The sequence below is a fragment of the Balaenoptera borealis genome (genome assembly GCF_965194805.1).
Source record: "Balaenoptera borealis genome assembly, chromosome: 3".
NCBI classification, from domain to species: Eukaryota; Metazoa; Chordata; class Mammalia; order Artiodactyla; family Balaenopteridae; genus Balaenoptera; species Balaenoptera borealis.
The window spans coordinates 182,278,622-182,302,034 of record NC_138866.1 but is presented as its reverse complement, the minus strand read 5'-3'; the positions used below and the strand labels follow the sequence as shown (position 1 = coordinate 182,302,034).

At 38.0% G+C, this 23,413-nt stretch overlaps 1 protein-coding gene across 16 annotated transcripts in view; it reads right to left on the bottom strand.

The window, feature by feature from the left end:
• Positions 1-23,413, bottom strand: part of ZNF438 (zinc finger protein 438) — a 215,358-nt gene that overhangs the window by 143,563 nt on the left and 48,382 nt on the right. For 5 of the 16 annotated variants that reach the window (XM_082386270.1, XM_082386279.1, XM_082386280.1 and 2 more), the window contains one exon: positions 13,356-13,438. The exons of 10 other annotated variants lie outside the window; for them this stretch is intronic. The gene's annotated coding sequence lies outside the window, so the exon portion shown is untranslated. Of the gene's footprint in view, positions 1-7,871; positions 7,975-13,355; positions 13,439-23,413 lie in introns of those variants that run through there. One more of the 16 variants, XM_082386277.1, reaches the window with a different exon arrangement.

Here is a 23,413-nt window from a genome sequence, read left to right as displayed (position 1 = left end):
AAACTTTATTCTGGGAGAGTGTTTTTGGATGAGATTTACATTTAAATTGATGGCCTCTGAGTAAAGCAGACTGTCCTCCATAATGTGGGTGGGCCTCATCCAATTAGTTGAAGACCTGAAAAGGACAAAAGGCCAACCTCTCTGCACAAGAGGCAACTCCCCAGAAGATGGCCTTCAGACTTCATCAGCAACGTCGACTCTCCCTGGTTTTCCAGCAGATTGGCTTTGGACTCAAACTGCAACCCTTTCCTGAGTTCCCGGCCTGCAAGCCTCCCCTATCAGCTTTTGGACTCACCAAGCCTCCACAATCCTGTGAGCCAATTCCTTAAAATAACTCTCGTCCCACATACAAACACATCCTATGCGTTCTGTTTCTCTGGAGAACCTGACTAATGCATATGGTAAGTTGGTTTAATTTTTAAAGAACTGGCCAAACTGTTTACCAAGGTGGGTGTACCGTTCTACATTCCCACCAACAATGTATGAGAGTTCCTGCTTCTCCATATCCTAGACATTAGATATCGTCTGTCTTTTTGACTTATGGGCATCCTGCTGGGTACAAAGTCGTTATCTCACTGTGTTTTAAATGTGCATTTTCCTACTAACTAATGATGCTGAGCACATTTCCATGTGCTTATTAGTCATTTATGTCTTGTTTGATGAAATCTCTATTCAGTTCTTTTTCTCATTTTAAAATTGAGTTGTTTGTCTTATTATTGAACTGTTAAAGTTCTTTATATGTTCTAGACACAGTCCTTTATCAGACATGATTTGAAGATATTTTCTCTGTGGCTTGTCTTTTCAGTTCCTTAACAGTGTCTTCTGAAGCACAAAAGCTTGTAATTTAATAAAGTCAAATTTATCAATTTCTTCTTTTATGTCACATGCTTTTGGTGTTATATCTAACAACTCTTTGCCTAATCCAGGGCCATGAAATTTCTTCTGTGCTTTCTTTTACACGTTTAAGAGTTTCAGCTCTTACATTTAGGTCCATAATTAACTTTGAGTTAATTTTTGTGTGTGGTTGATTTTTATGAGGAAGTTCATTTTTTTGCATAAGGATACCCAATTTCCACAGAACCATTTGTTTAAAAGAGAACCTTTTCCCTATTGAATAGTCTTAGCAGCTTTGTCAAAAGTCAATGGACCAAAAATGTAAGGTTCATTTCTGGACTCTACTGACTCGCATGCCCATCCTGATGCCAAGGCCATAGTGTCTGGGTTACTGTCACTTTATAGTGAGTTTTAAAATTGGGAAGTAACAAAGTCCTCCAACTTTGTTATTTTATTCATTTATTTTAAATTTTATTTTACATTATATGCACTAATGAATACGATCTTAAATTCTGAGAAAAGACAGACGTATTTATTTACGTTACACAAAAATAAAATAAATGATATTTTAAAGGTATTTTTAAAAGAACATATTCCACTTAAGATTTGAAAGTGACAATCACTAATGTATTCCCCTAGGAATAAATATGAAACTAAGCCTCCTCACTCCCTACACCCACATCAACAGACATTTACTGAATGCTTACGAGATGGTTCAAAGTTAGGTGCTGAAGATACAGAGATAAGTAAGACACAGTTCCCCATTTCGCACGTAAATAGAGAATGACGGTGCAGTATATTAATAGCAACAACAGAAATATGTACAAGATACAGTGGAGGTAAGGGCAAGGGATATTAACTTTAATCAGATTTGCCATCATGTAATAAGTTTGTTTCTGAAAACATGGTTTAAATTTTTTGACTTTTTTCAAAGTGAGTTTAAAAACACCACAGAGGCTAGTGTATACAAAAGCTTGGAGTAAGCAATCCTTGCATAAAATAGAGGTTCTCTCAACTAGTGAGAGCTTCTAATTTGTCCTTTGTCTTTAAGGTTAAAAAAGGAATTTACACTAATGGAAAAATACAAACAAAACAGAAGTATTTATAGTAGAAAGTGAAAGTCTCGTTTTACCTCCAATCCACCCTACTCTTCCTACCAGCGGTAACTTCTGTTACGCTTGGTCAACTGATCGTTCAAAGCTATAGAAGATGCAGAGAGTAGGAACTCTTGAAATAAATCATCAGACAAATCTCATACCTTGCTTTAGACAGAAGCCTCAGCCTCTTTCCCACTAACCATGACATCAGAATAGCTAGCAAGACTTAAAAATTATTATTTTTCCTTCTATATCCCATCCTATGCCCTAGAAAAGGTGAAGATTAAGAAGAAAATGGACCTAAGCAGTAGACCTGAATAATATATATGTGTGCGTGTGTGTGTGTGTAAAGTTTATAGTGACAACTACTGAAATTTGTTCTACAAGAGATTTTAATAGGTGTTCTTAAAAAAGAAAGGAAGAAAAGAAGGAAGCCGCAGGAAGGAAGGAAGGAAGAAAGGAAGGCAGGCAGGCAGGCAGGCAGTGGGCATTTCCAAAGTCAAATATATTTGGGAAATACTAGGTTAAATAAAATATCAATATTCACTGAAATGCTCTCACCTTACATAAACTTAGCTGACCACCAAACTCTTTAATCGTGGATCACTTAGTGATATCTTGAAAGCCGAGATCGTCACAAAAATATGGGAAACAAGCACTGGCTATAGTTTCCCCTTCATTATCACACTTCAATTCATATAGCTGAACAAATGGGGATATTCAGAAATGCAGAGGGCCACATAAATTTGCTACTGGCCAAAAGACTAAAAAAAAAGTCAGCAGACCATCTTAAGATTCTATCCTTACTGTGTTAGAAAAACTGGTTTCATTTCTTTGCTGTGTAATTCTTCCTTTGGCTGTTTTATACAATAAAAGAATGAAACTAGAGACAGAAGTTTGGCTCTAAAATTAAACGCACTAAAGTGTTTGTTTTTAATAATAAGTAATAATAAGGAAATACAGTCCAAGGATCCCAATAAAAATTCTATCCATTTTTAAATTTGCTTTACAAAACCAAAACAAATTGGATTAAAGGAGTTTGGGATATCAATGTAATAATTGCTGTACTGTAGAAGAACTTTTAAGGGGTTAATAAAAAACTGCTGTAAAGTTATATTTATCTATAGTGACTACCACCACCAATATCTATGCAAAAAATAACTGTCAATTTGGATCTATCTCCTTATATGTTAGACTTCAAATCAAGATGTAACTCAACAGTGAGAGCTGTTAAACTTGCCACTGAGATTGGATGGGGCCTCTATTACCAACGTGTAGTCATGAATGATAATTTTTCAATGTATCTTATTCCTGCCTTTCTGCTGAAATGTTAAATGGGTGAGAAATTTGGGAGGACTCCCTACTGAAGTGGGTCCTTATGGTAACTTAAAGAGCTGCTGCATGGCCTTGGTGGAAGCTGTTTTGAAATTCCACTTCAGTAAAAAATAAGGAATAAATAAGTCACCGATGGAGAAAGGTCTCCACCATATACTTAAGTTTCCTGTTGCTGTTTCTTCACCACTGTTGGGAACACGAAGTGTGATAATGATTACCCATATTTATAGATGTCAAAGAGCCTCACTCCTTCTTATCTGAGCCCCAACTATTAGTTTAATGCCTGACTCAAGCTTCCTTGATGAAATCTCTCACTGCTCTCTAACTCAAGTGAAATGACTTCTCCACTAAGCCACCTGATTCTCGTTCAGGCCTCTCACATAGCCCATAATCATTTTTATGGACCTTAAGTTGCTGTTTAACTGACCAGTGTACAGATCCTGTTTGCTGAGAAGTCTGGACTCCAGGTGGTAGGACCAAAGTCACACACATCTTTGGAGAACGCACAGTACCAGGCACAATGCTGTGTATGTCGGCCTTCTCTAAGTATCTGTGAGTATTTGTCCACTAATTAACATTACCATTGAGTGCTTTATGAGGGCCCTAGGAATAATGATATGGGAGAAAATATAACCATTTTCCCATCATGAGAATAATAAATGGGCTTACTGGTCTCAGGAAATGTTAACAGACTATCTATAATTTAAGTAATTTAATACTAAATGTCCTTTTTCTCTATGACCAAGTAGTAAGAGGAGAGAGGGTTACATTGTTAGACACATGCTTAATAATGCACAGACGGAACACTTCAGAATCTACAAACGTAATCTACTTCATTCATTCAAACAAGCCTCTACCGAAAGCCACCTGTGTGACAGGCTGTCTCAGGCACTGGGGAACTAAAAGGGAATGAGAAATATCAACAGGCACGCTGACCCCCTAAGGCAGATTCAAACAGAATCAATCTAAAAATTCCTCCATCCACCTTCATGGAAAACCATATTACACACGGCAGGGTGCATAAAAAATATTTTATCTCACTGCTTTAAGCCATGTAAATAGCTTTCGCCAGCAAACTTAAGTTATTATTCTAGAAACTCCTTCAGAGAGACATTGTTTCGATTCTATCCATCCCCAAACCCTTAGGTTCCCAAGTTGATGGGTGGGTACGTGGCAATGTGCTCTAAACAACACGAGCAAACTTACCCAGGGCTGTGTCTAAAGGGCAGCTCGTTACCTGGAGGAGGCCAGTGCTGGAATAGGTACTCCGTGTCCCCACCAGTTCATCAGCAGCCACTGACACATACAGATGCTTCACAGGAGCGTAACATTTTCTCCCAAAACTTAAGGGGAAAAGGCAAAAATAGAAAACCTTTTGCCAACCACAGAAATGTATATTTAAAAAGTTGTGGAATAAAAATGAGCTGCTATAGACTTTAAAAACCAGAGAAAAAGTAGAAAATAAGTATCTCCCTATGCTCAGATACAACCTCCTGAACTGAATTGAAGCAGAAATGTTGCCGTTTCAGCTAAGCAGCTTTACATCTGAGGCAACTTAAAACACACTACCAATCACGTAAGCTAAAAGTAAGGCAGTGGCATCAAAATGTACCCTTTTCTAATCAGAACCCATTTTTCAAGTGTGCTTTTCGAAGGAAGAACGTAAGTCTTCAGTAGATCAACGGGCTTTCATTTACCTCGAAATTCTCTAAACCAGCAATCGGCAGATTTTTAAATCTACACAATTAATTTGACAGCAAATTTGATCGTTGGCTGCTAAATGTGAATTTTAAAACTAATATGTTAGTGCTCTGTTCTTGTTTCAAATCAAAGGGATTTCTTCTGGGATTGAAAAGTAATGAGCATGTAGCCTATCTCACGGACGAAGGAGTGATTTCTAATCTTTAAAAACAGGAGGTCCGCCTACATGATCACCTGGGACAAACTTGGCTAGTGCAACCCGGCGAGAAGGTTATAGGAGCCTGGGAATGTTTAACATCAAGAAAGGAATTACAGCTCAGTAAGATCAGAGGGAATCACACAGGAAATGTGAACAGTAACCCTTTCATATCTCCGTACCCGCTCCTACCGCCTGTGATAAATGGGGTCCTGCTGCCACCCAGCAATGCGAATACACAAGCCAACAGCAGAAGGGGACTGGGAAAAAGCCATTTTATACACACACACACACACATAGACACACACACACAGCATAAACTCATACTGACATGATAAAATCATGCTGCTCCAGAAAAAAGCCCGTAGCCTTTCTGATTGCCACGTAGGCACTCTATCACTGCCTTATCCAACAAGAGGCCTAAGTAAAAATCCCAAGGAAACGTGGAGAATCAGGCGGGGGCGGCGAGGATGGAAGAGTTGGCAGACTCTTCATAAGTAGGGAAACGTGGCTTCTCTGAAGCTGACCAAACAAACAGGTCTCCGCCCTGGCTTATGTTTAAACATCTTGTTCCCTGTCAGTCTGTAGGGAAAACATTCTTTCCACAATAAATAATATGCAAACGAATCAGAAATTCTTACTCCATCCGTTATCTACTCTATGTAGTTTTTTCAGTATTGTAAGCCAGAAGCTTAGAGAATTCAACTGACTGTAAACTATTCTGTTTTTAAAGAGCTGCTTAGGGATAGTCAAGGCAAGTTAAAATGTTTCCAGCTGCTAGTCAAGGAGAAGCAAGTGTGACTGTGCAGACCCTGGACCCCTTCAGAGGCCCGCTGGCTCCCATCTCAAGAAAACAAGCTACTCTCGCCACAGCTGCCTCCGGGAAGGCGGAAATGCTCAGTTACTATAAATAGGTGAGCGTGAGAGTCATTAAAAAAACAACAAACAAACAAACAACCCCGTGGTGCTCGGATGGTAAGGGCACGGTGGGGTAGTGAAATAAACTGAAGAAGAAAGTGATATCCTCCAGTGGGCTAAGTCTAAAATACGGAATAGAATTTTATAGGTCACTCTGAAACAAGATTTCACTTTTTCCCTTGGTATAAGCAGGATAGAGATGGTTTGCCATAGACAGTAGGTCAAGAAATAAATGAAAGTGAATACAGAGATGACAAAGCAAACCACCAATGAAAGTTAGAAGGGTTAGCATTTTAGAAGTATCCAGAAGAGGTGTTAGCTTTTTAGAACTATCCAGAAGAGGGGTTAGTTTTTTAGAACTATCCAGAAGAAGGAATAACGAAACCAAAGATTTTTTTTGTTTTGTTTTGCTCTGTTTTCAGCATGTGCCTCCTCCAAAGCACACATGGCTTCCCCAGGAGACAACCTGCGCCAGTAGTGACTCTGTACAGTGGGTGGCACGTCACCCAAACAGCAACTGAGATTTCAACTGTAGACTTCTGACTGGGCTCCCAAGCAACGATCAGTTCCCCATCACCGCGTGGACCACACGGAAACTCAAGGGCGCTATCTCCTCATCTGGAAATGAGAGCTTACTTGGAAGGCCTCTTAATCACTTTAACCCATGTCTCCTCCTGATAAGCATAAAAACTTCATACCTTCTTTGAATGTTATTTGAGATTTCAGAATAATTTAAGTATTATAACCAAAAAGAAGCCAGAACACAAGATAATTTCTGATGGTTTTTTTCAAACCAGGTCCCACAGCAACAGAATTTAGTAACAAACACTTTCCTAAATAGACAGATATTAATTAATACTTGTTTACTTTTCTCTTGAAGACAAAAAGGCCAAATACATCTACAAACACTATGTACTGGTGACAATGAAATGATATTTATTGGGACCTTTGGCATATCTCTGCTTCTTGAGTTACTGTAGATGATCTTTTCAGTTCTTACATTAGGCCTGAAGAAATGCTGGCTGTACTTCAACAGTTGTTCAGTGATTCAGCAGTAGGGCCCCTTTTGCTATTCTGAAGATCACAGAGCTCTGTTACAGTACTCCCTTCCATGTAATAAAGGACAGAGGAAAGCAGGTTAATTTCTCAGGACAGAGGCAATAGTAAAAGAGGCAAACTGCAGACGACCTTGACAACAGTTCCGATGATGAAAATAGTAAGAGTATCACCCAATATTTGCACATTCATACAGTGCTTCACACTGTACAAGGCACTTTACGTTAATTCCACCCCACAATTTTATTAAGTGGGTATTATTATCATTTGATTGAAACAGCATAAAGTGGCTTTTACAAGGTTCCCCAGCTAGTTGAGCAGCAGAGCTGAGATCTAAACTCTTCTGACAGCTGTCCCAGACATTAAAGCTTTCTACTTTGTCAGGAAATTTTGAAAATATCTTCATCCAAACTCTAAAATCAGAGTACACATAATAAGCAGAATCTTTTTTTCTCTCAACCTACCCAACATCACTCCTTTTCTACCAATTCCCATAAAAACAATCAGAGTTCCTATGACAGCAGCCTTTACTTCCTCAGACCGGAATGGCCAAGAGCACAGTGAAAAGCATCTTTCAAAAACAAACCTGCTCACACTTAGGACCTGTATCGTGTAACCGTCCCCCAAATAAGGACATCATCACAGGCATGGACTCTGAAAATCATTAACTACTGAGGAAATGTCTGGGGTTGTCTGTTCTTCATTTAGAATGAGTCATACATGACACATCCTACCTGTTCACGCCTAAAAGGTGAGCACATTCCCAGCCTTCTGGCTCAGCAGAGACACTCACTCCCAGGGCTGGGTGGAGAGGCCAACGGCACAGGAACAACAAATCTAACAGAACTAAGAGTTAACATTCTTAGCAATTAAAAAAATCATTCCAAATGTTTTATTTTTGAAGCCTTATTTAAAGAATGATGGAACTACTGGCATTAGTAATTTAATGTAAATGTGAGACATAATGAAGGTGGAATTTTACTCATGTAAAGTCAATGATTTTTATTCACCTCTGAAGCTTATTATGAAGATTATGAGACAAAATTATATGAAAGATGCTAAACATCTTACCTAGCACATAATAACTACTCAGTAAATATCAGCTGCAGTCAGTAACATTACTGAACTATTAAAAACAAAAGATATAATGCAAGGTCATATTTAAGTGAACCAGCATAACAATACATTCTATGGGGTCTTTTTGTTTTTGTTTTTTGGCCACACTGTGGCATGTGGGATCTTAGTCCCCAACCAGGGATCGAACCCGCGCCCCCTGCACTGGAAATGCGGAGTCTGAACCGCTGGACTGCCAGGGAAGTCCCTCTGTGGGTTATTTTTTAACATCTAAACAAAACATAAATACCTGTTCTAGGCATACAAATATATGCATGTAAGTATTCAGAACAAGATTTGGAAGAATAAAAGGCAAAATGATGACCCAGGGACCGTGATGGTCAAAGGGAACTTTAATCCCTTTAAATCCTTTTGATTTGTAAGGCTTTTTTAAAAAAAACAGAAGAAGGGTATTTATGTATTCCTTCTATAAATAAAATTTTTAGTAAAGCAAAGTAGAAAATAGATTTACACAAAGTATTATCTTAATAAGCTTCTTCGATTGCATAGTTGATTTCAGTATTACATGAAAAAGTTTATTTTATTTGTAGATAGAGTCAAAAAGAGGTCTAAAGCTCCTTTTCTTTATTTAGTAATACCATTCAAGCTTTATGTCACAGACTGCCTTCAATAATCTTCCTCATCTTCCTGATCGTTACACTGAAAATACCTGCTTGTGCAAAAAGAAAACAAAAAGAACCTTCCTTACAATTTTATTAAGTTTAAAACCACTCAATGTATTTAATCAAGGTGCAAGGAGGCTTTCAATGTCCAGGAAGCCATAAATCGAAACAGTTTTACACTGAAAGATCACCTTCTCCCCTTGAATTCTGTGTGTGTTTACATTTCATAAACCACATACAGAAAGTCAAGTTGCCGATTCTTTTTAAGGCCAAAGGGGTTGCCTATTTAAAACCATCACAACAATTTCCAATGTCTTGAGGGTGGCTCTAATTAAAAACCTCTCCTCCTAGGCCCTTCCTAACTTCTAATTCTTGTCTGTACCATTTTGATGCTGGTTTTAAAATTCTAACTTTCCTTCCCGTTCACAACCATAACTTTGACTTTTTCACCCCATTCTTCTTCCTTCAGATCACCTGGATGTGAGCCTATAAACTGTGGGCAAACCAGGTCACAGAAGCTCTTATGAACTCCCTCAAAGCAGCAAATAGCAGGCCTCCTGTGGTTCACGCACCAAGGGAAGCCACAGGCCCAACGGGCCTGGACCCCTGCAATTTACAAATCCAGCTTATAAATTAAAGACCTCCGGTACTGTAAAAAGGGACAGACATTTCAACAGATGAGAGGTAGAGAAAGCAGCCTCTTACTTGACCAGGAGGACATTAGGCTGAATAGAAATCTCCACCTCAAGGAGCTGTGGAGTCGGTGTTTGCAGGAAGCAGTACGATCTCTTTTAGATATATTTATAATTCAAGAAAGCCCTTCTCTGTAAATAAACGGGTAATACTATTTGATCAAAAGTTATTTTCCTATAATTTCAAATAAAAATTCTAGATATAATGTATAGCTAGTATAGGGCAATTTCAACAACAACAACAATGTACAGCTTTATTTCTAGCAAATGAAAAGCACATGTATCAACAACTGTTTTCTCCCAGACGCTCAGCTATGGGCTCATTAATGTTAAGCTGCCATATCTGCAAACCTCAGAACAATGGCTCCTCCTGTAGCTGGTTTCCTTGATTCTAGAAGCCTCAACCTAGCACCGTGGTGACCCACCGCAGGCTAGCTGTTACCCACCTGCTCTGGGCCTCAGTTTCTGGTCTCATATTAACACTACCTGATAGGACTGTTGCAAGGATTACATAAGTTGTTATGTGTAAAGTACTAGACTGTGCCTGACACTGAGTCAAGCACTGTACGATTCTTGGCTATTTTTATTATTCTTAACGTCAGAAAGGTGTAGCTCTGGGGCCAGAATGTTAATAAGCACAGCTTACGGCAACCGCTGCAGGAATCGGTGCCTTGAGACTGCTTAGTTCTTGGCGCAAGTTCAAAGTCACCTGCGTATTCTCGCCTGTGCATTCTAATTACTGATGTCTTCCTATATGCCTCCGTGTACCTGGTGCTCTGCACGCCTGGTGACGCATCTCACTCTGGACTCTAAATATCTTGAGAACAGGGACTCTATCTACCTCGCCTTGTAGACTCAACATCTAGTGCGGTGTCTTGCATAGAGTAGCTGGTCTATAAAAACCCAACTGAGGGGCTTCCCTGGTGGCGCAGTGGTTGAGAATCTGCCTGCTAATGCAGGGGACACGGGTTCGAGCCCTGGTCTGGGAAGATCCCACATGCCGCGGAGCAACTAGGCCCATGAGCCACAACTACTGAGCCTGCGCTCCGCAACAAGAGAGGCTGCGATAGTGAGAAGCCCGCGCACCGCAATGAAGAGTGGCCCCTGCTTGCCACAACTAGAGAAAGCCCATGCACAGAAACGAAGGCCCAACACAGCCAAAAAAAAAAAAAACACAAACCCCAAGTTATTAAAAAAAAAAAAAACCAAATGAAACATAGTAAGTATTAGCCATCTATCTGTCTGCCTCACTCAAGCTCAGTTCCTGAGAACAGAGGTTACTGAGTGTTGGTTTCTGCATCCCTAGAAGGGCCTACCTCACTCTGGCAGTTAATAAAAGCCTACCACCTACTTTTTTCATCCATGTTTTGAATTTATTTTGCATTTTATTTTGACTTATTCACAGCAACTTTTTATTGACTGAAACAAAATGCATTTCTGAAATGAAACAATTCTCTTTTTTCTTTTCCCCTAGAAGCTCTTGATAGAGCAGGAAATAAAACTTTTCAATGACTTTGTAGTCCTCAAAGTGATGACTATAGAGAAAAGAAGCAATGATCTGTTTTCCACGCTGCTCTGGATGGAGCCTTTGTCGGGAATCATCCTCCAGAACCTGCCAGAACAAAGCCCCTCTTCAGAAAGAGTCGTCCTCTGACCGCTGTACAGATTCCACTCAGTCAGCACTGTGCCCTCGCTCTTCCACAACTGTGACAGGTTCATGATCTGAAAACGCTCTCTGCCCACCCTGCTTGTGACCATGCCCAGCTCAGCTTAGGACAAAAAGCCCGTTTGGGCGGCCTCCTACTGTTGACCTCATGAAACACAAACTCAGTGCAAGCAGCCTTTGGACCACTCAGGACCTCATCAATGAAAGATCTTCGGCGTGACCTTCAGTCTGATGCCTGGCTGAAGGTCGCACAGCGGGCCTACCTCCCAGGACCCTCAATCTCAAAACATGCACACATCCCAGGGAAAAAGGCAAGAACCTTCTGGGAGTCTAGATAAATATCTTAGTTTTCTCAGGGGAAAAAATGGTGATTTCACATTCCTCTGAGTCATTCTTTTACCAGATTACTTCCAGGTGTTATGGTGGGACAGTCCACCACAACGGGTGTCACTTGCTAACGTCAGGTCGGAGCACAAATACATGAGTCACATATGATCCTTCCAATTCTCCTTACTCAAGGTGGTAAGAGAAGTGATTTATTTATCTTGACTTTCCAAGATGAAATGAAGCTAACTTCTTTGCTTAAACGAAATAAATAAAAGTGCTGTCAGATGGAAACTCCCTTGCTACCCCTGGTGCCCTGGTCAGGCGTGGAGTTTTAAAGTGAGAAAGCATCTTGGACAGTCACCACTCTCCCTGCACAGACCCCGCCTGAGGCCCAGAAGCGCTGAGACGTTTGCCATGGTCACAAAGGAAAACAGAGGACCAAAGCAAGACTAACGGTCCTCCTGCATTCTCCTCAGCCCGTTTGCTTTCCACACGCCACACGGAAAGGAGTCTCTGGCCGAGAACTTCACCCTGACCCGCAATTCTCAGCTTCCCCTCACTCCCTGAATTTTGGTAGTCCAGCTACATAATTAACTGCTAAAAAAATATGAGAAATAAAGGCAAGCCTTCCAGTTCAAAGTGACTTAGCCACATTACTGTTTTCTTAAAGATATTACCCCTTGCAACTGCTACAGGCTTCTTTCCTCCACACTGTTTCCAAGACAAGGCTGCGGGTCCTCTAAGAGCCGCTTCCATAAATAGTCCTCAAGTATATTCTGAAAAAAATGGGAAAGCCCTGTACACAAGCACCCTTATTATAGTGAGGGAATGGAGATGACGCCCACTTGAGAAGGGCACACGACTAGAAGCATCCAAGGTAGGGATAATACTCTATCAGGGACTCAAAGCAAAAGGACAGCCTCTGACACTGAGCAAACATTAAGGAGAATGTAAATGCCATGCCCTGTGCCACCTGATACCATAATTGACAGGGACATCTCAGAAAACAAGCTTACTCGTAAGTAACTGGTAATGTTTCCCTACCCATCACCATAAAATACATTAATTCAATAATCCCAAACATATTCTGAATCTTATACTTTGCCATTGCAAACACCAAATACAAAATCTGATACATTAACTTTAATTTGACTATTTCTTCTTTTTTCCCAGTCTAATGAGAAGGGAAAGGGCCTGAATGTGGGCAATAATAAGAAGTGTCTTTTTAAGATATAATACAGAAATAGGTCAAGAAAATAATGAGAAGTAATGTAATATGGCACAATAGCATATTTTTAATGACTTTCTTAAGGTTCACTTTGATATATACTTGGAAAACATGGTAATTTATTTAAAGTTGTGACAATCTTAGGGTTTTCATAATTTCTATAGCTATAAAAATTAATGAAAATATTTTACAAATTATTTTAAATTACAATTTAATAATATTCTGAGATAAAAATCTTAGATATCAATGAAAACTGAGAAGCAGATAAGTAAAACTTTATTAAATTTCTCATTTCCTACTGAGGGAAAACAAAAGATACCATCTCATTCTTGACTTAATTATAGGTATTACATAGATTTAAGGTTTCAAAAAAACTTAAAAATAATCAGCAGCAGATTTCAAAGCAGGCAAAATTCAAAACCAAATTAAACAAAGATAAACTTTAAATCAAATAGCAAAAAGCCCAAAACACAATGGAAAATAAAAGACTTGTATAAAAGAAACAAGATCAATGAAATAAAACCAATTAAAGATCAATTTTGACAATAAATATAAATGACTTAAAATACCTGTTAAAAGACAAAGGTTCCTCCCATTAGGTTAAAAAATCCAACTATGAAATCCAACTATGCTCCACTTATAGAAAACATATCTAAAAGAAATGACAAAGAAAGGATAACTATAAGAAGTACACAGATACATAGGGAAATATAAACTAAAGTAGCAATATTAATGTCAGCTAAAACACAAAGCACAAGGCATAAATTAGGAAAAAAGTGATATTATCCTGATAAAAGGTATAATCCTCAATTGAGATAGTGACAGTTAATAATACATGAACACACAAAGCAAAACAAAAAAAGAGAGAAATATAAAGAAAAATGAAGGGAAGAAATCACTGATTTACATATTTAAACCTTTGAGATCAGATAAAAAATAATTATAGAAAAGTTAAACAACATAATAAATAAATATTTTAGTATCTTACAAAGAAGGCAAATTCTTTAAAAAGGTCTGTAGAACTTTACCAAAACTGATCATAAATTAGTCCACGAAGACATTTAAAAATTAGAAAAGCAGAATGTTGTGTATCAATTTATTACTAATTAGTACCTAAATTTTAAAAGTAACTTGTAAATTGGAGAAACAGTCTTCTAAATAACTACTGGATCAAAGAGAACTCTTGGCATGAAATCATATGCTATTTTAGAAATTATTTTAATTGAGAATACATATCAGGGACTTCCCTGGTGGCGCAGTGGTTAAGAATCCGCCTGCCAGTGCAGGGGACATGGGTTCAATCCCTGGACTGGGAAGGTTCCCCATGCCACAGAGCAACTAAGCCTGTGTGCCACAACTACTGAGCCTGCGCTCTAGAGCCCGTGAGCCACAACTACTGAGCCTATGCGCCACAACTTCTGAAGCCTGTGCACTCTAGGGCCCACATGCCACAACTACTGAGCCCACATGCTGCAACTACTGAAGCCTGCGCGCCTAGAGTCCGTGCTCTGCAACAAGAGAAGCCACCACAATGAGAAGCCCGCGCACCGCAACAAAGAGTAGCCCCTGCTCGCCGCAACCAGAGAAAGCCTGCGCGCGGCAACAAAGACCCAATGCAGCCTAAATAAATAAATAAATAGATGAGAATACACACCACAATATACTGGCTATGGCCAAACAGTACACAGAGAAAAACTTAAAAGTCTTAAATGCTTTCCATTTTGTATTAGGGTATAAACTTTCTACCATAACCAAAGGACTCAAAAATATAGTAGCCACAGTTAGAGATTTTTCTTTTTCACGTCACAATGCGGGGTGCAGGGGGAGGTGTGCGTCACAAGATCATTCAGGGACCCAAGCTAACTCTATCAGCTTCCACGTGGCTTCCATCTCCAGACCTAAGGTGGCTGCTATACCTGATGTAACACCCCCGGCAGCAGAAAGAGAAAAGAGAAAGTCTAGGGCAGGTAGCTTGTCCTTAATGAGGTAACCTTACACACATCACCAGTCACCTCGCATTAGTCCAAAGCCACACCCTGCTGCGAGAGAAGCAGAGAAATGTAGTTTCCAGATGGGCAGCCACGTATGCGCTCAGGTAAAATCTAGGGGTTCTAGTCCTAACAGGAAAAACAGATTGTAAGAGACACTGGAGTATCGTCTACATATTCTTCCTGGTTAAAAAAATGAAAAGAACAATAAAACAAAATCAAGAGGAGAGTATACGTAATTACCTCATTTTTTTTTTAAATTTTTATTTATTTATTTTTATTTATTTATGGCTGTGTCGGGTCTTCGTTTCTGTGCGAGGGCTTTCTCTAGTTGCGGCAAGCGGGGGCCACTCTTCATCGCGGTGCACGGGCCTCTCATTATCGCGGCCTCTCTTGTTGCGGAGCACAGGCTCCAGACGCGCAGGCTCAGTAGTTGTGGCTCACGGGCCCAGTTGCTCCGCGGCATGTGGGATCTTCCCAGACCAGGGCTCGAACCCGTGTCCCCTGCATTGATTGGCAGGCAGATTCTCAACCACTGCGCCACCAGGGAAGCCCTAATTACCTCATTTTAGCTGGATTCTTCTTAGTGCCAGAGACACTACCAAATATCAATTAAAGAAATTAGAAAGGTATATCAATGAATTTTAAGGATGCTAGGGTCCCATTCCAATACATCAAATCATAGGCTAACTACACTGAGAATCCATCTACTCTCTTTCCTTGTTTAAGGATATTTAATTCATGTATTTTTATTTATATTGTGTATACTGATTTACCTAAATGGAATTTTCGGGTCAACTCAGTTTCAGCCTTACCCAGAGAGGTCTTCTAACATTAGACAGAAGTTAATGTTTTGTTAGTAAAATAACGTTCAAATTTTTGGAATTTTTTTCAAAACAACATTATTGAGGTAAAATGTGTACATTTCAACGAATTTTACAAACATATACATATATCCATATAATCACCACCATAGTCGAGATATAGAACACACTGATGAAACCAAAAGTTTCCCCTGAGCCCCATCCTGGTTAATCAAACTGTAGAGATATAGAACACATTGATCAAACCAAAAGGTTCCCTTGAGCCCCATCCAGGTCAATCACACTCCATCCTCAGCTGCAGACAACATGTCTGTTTATTGTCACTATAGATTAAATCTGTTTATTTTGGGGTTTTTTAGCAGCTTTTCTGGTATAATAATTGTGGGCAGTAAATGGAATCATAGTTTGTGTTCTTTTGTGTCTGGCTTATTGAACTCAGCATAATGTTTCTGAGATTCATTCATGCTGTTATATGTATCAGTACTTTGTTCCCTTTAAGTGCTGAGTAGTATATTATTACATGGATATGCCACAATGTGTTCATCCATTCACTAGTTGATGGACATTTAAGTTGCTTCCAGCTTGAGGCTATTATGAATAAAGCTGCTATGGACATTCATGTACAAGTATGTGTGTAAATATATGTTATCATTTCTCTTAGGTAAATATTTAGTAGTAAAATTGTTGTATGTTATGGTAAATGTTTAACTTTATAACACACTGCCAAACAGTTTAAACAGTTTTATCGTTTTACTTTCCTACCAGCAATATATGAAAGTTCCATTCTAACACTTGTTCTTTTAATTTTTAATTTTAGCTATTCTGATGAATATACAATGGTATCTCATTGTTTTGGTTTGCATTTTTCTGATGTCTAATGATGTTGAACACCTTTTCCTGTGCTGCATTCATTATTTTCTTGTGCCTAGATTTTTAACTGGGTTGTCTTTTTAATGAGCTGTAAGAGTTCTTTATATATTCTGGCTACAAGTCATTTGTCAGGTATATGTATTGTGAATATGTTCTCTCTGTTTAAAGATCACCTTTTCATTTTCTTAACGATGTCTTTGAAGAATAGAAGTTTTAAATTTTGATGGAGTCCCATTTGTCAATTTTTCTTTTATGGTTCATGCTTTTTGGGCCCCAAGAAATCTTTGCCTATCCCAAGTTCACGAATATTTTCTCCTGTAATTTTTTCTTGAAGTTTTATAGCTTTAGTCTTTTATATTTAGATCCATGATTCTTTTCAAGTTATTTTTATATCTAGAAGAAGTAAGAGTTGAGGTTAATGTTATTACATTTAATATCCACGTGTTCTAGTACCATTTGTTAAAAAAGACTATCCTTTCCCCATTGAATTAACTTGGCACGACTGTCAGAAATCAACTGACCATATATGTGTGGGTCTATTTCTGGATTCTCTATTCTATTCCATTGATATAGATGTTTACCTTAGGCCAACACTACCTTGATCACCGCAGCTTTAAAGAGGAGCTTTAAAAAGTAGAGGAAGTCTTGAAATTAGGTACTAAAAACCTTCCAATATTGTTCTTGTAAATACATTTTTTAGTTTTTATAGGTCCTTTGTATTTTGATATAAATTTTAAATTTCAATTTCTAATTTTTCATTGCTGGTATATATACATACAACTGATTTTGTGTATCTACTTTGCGTCCTGCAAGCTTGCTAAATTCAATGACAAATTCTAGTGGCTTTTTAGAGATTGCTTAGCATTTTCTCTATACATGATCATGTTGTCTGCAAATAAAGACCTTTTATTTCTACCTTGCCAATGTGTATGTCATTTGTTTCTTTTTATTGCCTGTTACACTGGCTGGGGTCTCCATTACAGTATTAGATACATATATGGAGAAGATGGGCATACTTGCCTTGTGTCCTGTCTTAGGAGGAAAGTACTCCATCTTTTGACATTAAATAAGACTTCAGCTAGAAGTTACATGTAGATGTCTTTTGTCAGGTTAAGAAAATCCTCTTCTGTTTCTAGTTTCCTGACAGATTTTATCACAAATGACTGTTGACTGTACGCCAATGCTTTCTCCTGTAACTACTGACAGGATCATATAGCTTTTTTCCGTTAAAGTGATGAACTTACGCTAGTGAATTTTCCAATGTTAAACCAACCTTGCATCCCTAGAATAAACTCATTTTTTTATATCCTGCTGGATTTGACTTACTAATGGTTTGTTAACAAAATGTTTCACCTATGTTCATGCAGGACATTTGTTTATAGTTTTCTTTTCTTGTAATGTCTTCACCTAGTTTTGATGTTAGTTAGCATAATGCTAGTGTCCTAAAATGAGTTGGGAAGAGTTTCCTTTTCTTTTATTTTCTGAATTATTTCTCCTTCAAATGTTTGATAGAATTCATCAGTTAAAACATGTTCTGGAGTTCTCCATGCCTGGAGTTCTTTTGGTTTTGGTTTGGTTTGTTTGTGTGGGAAGGTTTTTAACCAGGAATATAACTTCTTTAATAGATATGGTGCTACTCTAATTTTATCCTTCTTCCAAAGTCAATTTCATTACATAATTTGTGCCTTCCAAGGAATGTATCCATTTCATCAAAGTCGTCAAACTTATGTCCAAAAGATGCTTGTAATATTCTTTCTATATGCTTTTAATTTCTGTAGAATCTGTAGTGATGTCCCCTCTTTCAATTCTGACATTATACTTAGTAACGTGTTTCCTCTTTATTTTTCTTGATTAGGATAGCTAGAGGTTTAATCGTTTTTTTCAACGAGCCGGCTTTTGGTTTCCTTGTTTATTTCTGTTGTTTATCTGTTTTCTATTTTATCAATTTCTGTTCTTTTGTTTACTATTTCCTTCCTTCTACTTACTTTCGTTTACATTTGATCTTTTTCTCCCTTCTTAAGATGGACACTTAGATCATTTAAAGATTTGCCTAAGCACTGCTTCACATATATCCCAGAAATTTTGATGTGTTTTTATTGTGATTCACTTCAAAACATCTTTTAATCAGCCCTCCTTTTTTTTGACCAATGTGCTAGTTAGAAGTATGTGGTGTAATTACAAATGTTGAGGATTTTCCAGGTATCTTTCTGATATTGATTTCTAGCTTAATTATATTGTGGTCATAGGATACACTCTGCATAGTTTCCATCATTTTAAACTTAATTGAGACTTGTTTTATATATTAGAAGATGGGGGGTGCTATCTTGGTGGATATTCCCTGTGCACTTGAAAAGAATGCGTATTCTGCTACTGGTGAGTGGAATGTTCTATAAATGTCAGTGAAGTCAAGTTGCTTTACAGTGTTGTTAAGCGCATCTATATCCTCCCTGATCATGTTCCAACTTTTTCCATCAATTACTGATATGGGTATTAAAATCTCCAACTACAATTGAAGATTTGTCAGTTTCTTTTTTTTCAGTGCTATCAGTTTCTGCTTTGTGTATTTTTACAATGTAGTATTGTTTTCATTTAAATTTAAGGTTATTATTTCTTCTTGGCAAATTGACCCATTTATCATTATTATGAAGTGTCCCTCTTTAACCTTCTTAATATCACTTGTTATGAAGCCCACTGTGATATTACTATAGCCACTCCAGTTTTCTCGTACTTTGTGCTTACATTGGATACATTTTATACCCTTTGGTTTCTAACCTATTTTGAAGGTTATCTTGGTTTTTTATCCAATTTGACAATCTTTGCCTTCTGATTAGAGTAGATCATTTACGTTTAATGTGATTACTGATATGGTTGAATGTTGTTCTACCATATTGTTACAAGTTTTCTATTTGTCCCATCTAGTTTTGGTCCTTCTCCCCTTTTTTCCTGTCTTATTTTGGATTAGTTTTTAGGATTTCACTTCATATCCACCATTGGTTTCTTATTAGTTAAAACTCTTTTTTAACTATTTAAGTGAATACTCTCTTCAGCTTAAGACAACCTACCTTCAAAAAATATTATATCACTTCATGTATAAGACCCTTATGATATGCTTCCTTTCCCCATCACATTCTTTGAGCCACTGATGTCATACATTTTACTTTTACATACGTTATAAATCTCACTAGATAAACACTGTCATTGTTTTTTATTTAAAGAGACATTTGTTTTAAAGAAACTGAAACAGGGAGAAAACATTTTGTTTATCAACATATGAACCACTTCTAGCATTCTTTATCCCTTTGTATAGTCCAATTTCCACCTGGTATCATTTTCCTTTTGCCTAATAAACTTCCTTTAATATTTCTTGTAATGTATGTCTGCTGGTCATGAGTTATCTCAGTTTTTGTCTAAAAAGTTATTTGGCCCTTATTTTTTTTCTCCTTTATTTTGTATTTTTACTGGCTGTAAAATCCTAGGTTGACAATTTTTCTAGCACTTGAAAATTGCTATTAAATTGCATTCTGGTTTGCGCAGTTTCTGATGACAAGTCTGCTGCCATTCTTGACTTTATTCCTTTGTATGTAATATCTTTTTATTCCCTCTGCCTGCTTTTAACATTTCTCTCTTTATCACTAATTTTCAGCAATTTTCTTGATGTACCGTGTGTGTGTGTGTGTGTGTGTGTGTGTGTGTGTGTGTGTGTGTGTGTGTGTGTGTTGTTTGTCTTGCTTGGGCTCTGTTGAATTTCTTGGATCAATGGGTTTATATTTTCTTCAAATTTGGGGAAATTTCAGCCATTGATTTTTTTCTCTTTCACCCTCCCTCTAAAATCTGAGACTACAATTACACTTATGCCCATGGTTATCATACTATAGGAAACCAAGTTGCTTTTCATCTTTTTCAACCTTTTTTCCTCTATGCTTTTGGTTAAATTCTCACTATGTTTTCAAGTTCACTGACCTTTTCTCCTGAAAGATCTAATCTGCACTTAATCCCATCTAGTAAAATTTTCATTTCAGTTACTGTATTTTTTTTATCTCTGGCTGTTCCAATATTTTCTTTTTTCTATCTTCTATTTCATTCCTCATTATGTGTATGTACATGAGCCATATTTACAACAGATGTTTTAAAGTACCTATCTGCTAGTTCTATCATCTCTTGTCATTTCAGGGTCTATTTCTATTGGCTCCTGGCTATGGGGTTTTTCTCCTGCTCCTTTCTTTATCTAGTGATGTTTGACTGGGTGCAATTCACTGTGAATTTTAAGTGGCTGAATGCTGGATTTCTTGTATTTGTTTAAAGAGTATTGAATTTCTAGCAGACAGTTGTTATTGTGGATTAAAATGATTCTTTTGAGGCTTAGTTTTAAGCTCTTTTATGGCTTCTATAGAGGAACCTTAACTCTAGGGCTCAATCTTACAGTGACCTGGTAATTTTTCATTTCTCATGAGATGTCCTTCCAGCTTTTGGGGGTTTCATCCTGTGCATGCATGGTTTGGTGTTCAGCAGATCCTCAGGAGCCCCCCTATGTAGATTTCAGAAATTCCTTCTCTGTCCAACACCCACCTCTCTAGGAAGGTGAGATTTCAAATGAATCAGGCTTTTCTATCCTGTCTCCTTGCTACTTCCTTCCCTGCTCCATAGTAAGAGTCAGGTACTTCACTTTTAAATTTGGTTACTGAACTTTAAACGCTGAAAGGAGAACTGATCTCCCTCTAAGAAACCTACTGAGCATACCTTCCTAGAAGAGGGGGAGGCAAGATAAATGGTATTTATTTAGATTCTTTTTTCTTTAGGAATTGAATACAAAAAAATATATAAAAATTGAATAGAAAAAGGTATTTATTTCATTACCCTTATTCTTAAAAATACTTGTGCTTCATTATTTGTGTTGGTAGATACCTAAGTAAAGGCTTAAAATGAAGCCTCTCTAAACCATTAAATAGCTTATACATTTATGGAGAAAAAAAAAAAAGAGTAGATGTTTTAGGGGAGGTTGAAGAGAAGTAAGTCGGTGGTAGGAAGCAAATGTTTCCTCCAAGGCTAGGCTGTCATGAACTAAGTTGGAGTATATAGTTATCTGACAGATGTAATAACATTAATAATCATAAACTATATCTAGAAAATTATGCAGGCTCACTACTGAAAACTGGAGGTGGCCAAATATATAAAGATGAAAATATATGCCATCTATAAATCTATCACTTAGAAGATAACAACTGTTAATATTTGGCATGTGTCCTCACAGCGTTTTGCTAAGCATATACATACATACATATATACACATTGGGTGGGCCAAAAGGGTCATTCGTTTTTTTCCGTAAGATGGCTCTGGTAGTACTCAGTTGTCTTTAACTTCATTGGAAATAATTTTGTTAGACTGTATGTGACAGCTGTCATACCAGAGTGCATTTAAAAAAAGACTCATCAAAATTGGTGAATTTTTGTGTAGCCATTTTAATATCGAAGATGGAAGGGAAAAAAAGCAACATTTTCGGCATATTATGCTTTATTATTTCAAGAAAGGTAAAAACGCAACTAAAATGCACAAAAAGATTTGTGCAGTGTATGGAAAAGGTCCTGTGACTGATCAAACGTGTCAAAAGTGGTTTGCGAAGTTTCGTGCTGGAGATTTCTCATTAGACAATGCTCCATGGTGGGGGAGACCAGTTGAAGTTGATAGCGATCAAATCGAGACATTAACTGAGAACAATCAACGTTATACCCCACGGGAAATAGCCAACTTACTCTAAATATCCAAATCAAGCTTTGAAAATAATTTTCACCAGCCTGCTTACGTGAATCGCTTTGAGGTTTGGGTCTCACAGAAGCAAAAAAACCCTTCTTGACCATATTTCTGCATGCAATTCTCTACGTTTTAAAACATAATGAAAACGTTCCATTTTATTTTATTTATTTTATTTATTTATTTATTTATGGCTGTGTTGGGTCTTCGTTTCTGTGCAAGGGCTTTCTCTAGTTGCGGCAAGCGGGGGCCACTCTTCATTGCGATGCACGGGCCTCTCACTATCGCGGCCTCTCTTGTTGCGGAGCACAGGCTCCAGACGCGCAGGATCAGTAATTGTGGCTCACGGGCCTAGTTGCTCCGCAGCATGTGGGATCTTCCCAGACCAGGGCTCGAACCCGTGTCCCCTGCATTAGCAGGCAGATTCTCAACCACTGCGCCACCAGGGAAGCCCCAAAAACGTTCCATTTTTAAAACAAATTGTGACGGGCAATGACAAGCGGATACTGTACAACAATGTGGAACAGAAGAGATCGTGGGGCAAGCGAAATGAACCACTATCAACCACGCCAAAGGCCAGTCTTCACCCAGAGAATGTGATATTGTCTATATGGTCGGATTGGAAGGGAGTCCTCTATTATGAGCTCCTTCTAGAAAACCAAACGATTAATTCCAACAAGTACCGCTCCCAATTAGACCAAATGAAAGTGGCACTCGACGAAAAGTGTCCAGAATTAGTCAACAGAAAACACATAATCTTCCATCAGGATAACACAAGACCACATGGGAAGTTCTGATTCATCCACCATATCACCAGACATTGAACCTTCAGATTTCCATTTATTTCGGTCTTTACAAAATTCTCTTAATGGAAAAAATTTCAATTCTCTGGAAGACTGTAAAAGGCACGTGGAACAGTTCTTTGCTCAAAAAGATAGAAAGTTTTGGGAAGATGGAATTATGAAGTTGCCTGAAAAATGGCAGAACGTAGCAGAACAAAAGGGTGAATACGTTGTTCAATAAAGTTCTTGGTGAAAATGAAGAACGTGTCTTTTATTTTTACTTAAAAAACTGAAGGCACTTTTGGGCCCACCCAATATATACCTCACAGGATTGCTGTGAGGACTAAATCAGCTAAAATATATAAAGCACTCAGAACACAGTAAGCTATGTATGTGTTTACTATCGTTATTAAGAGG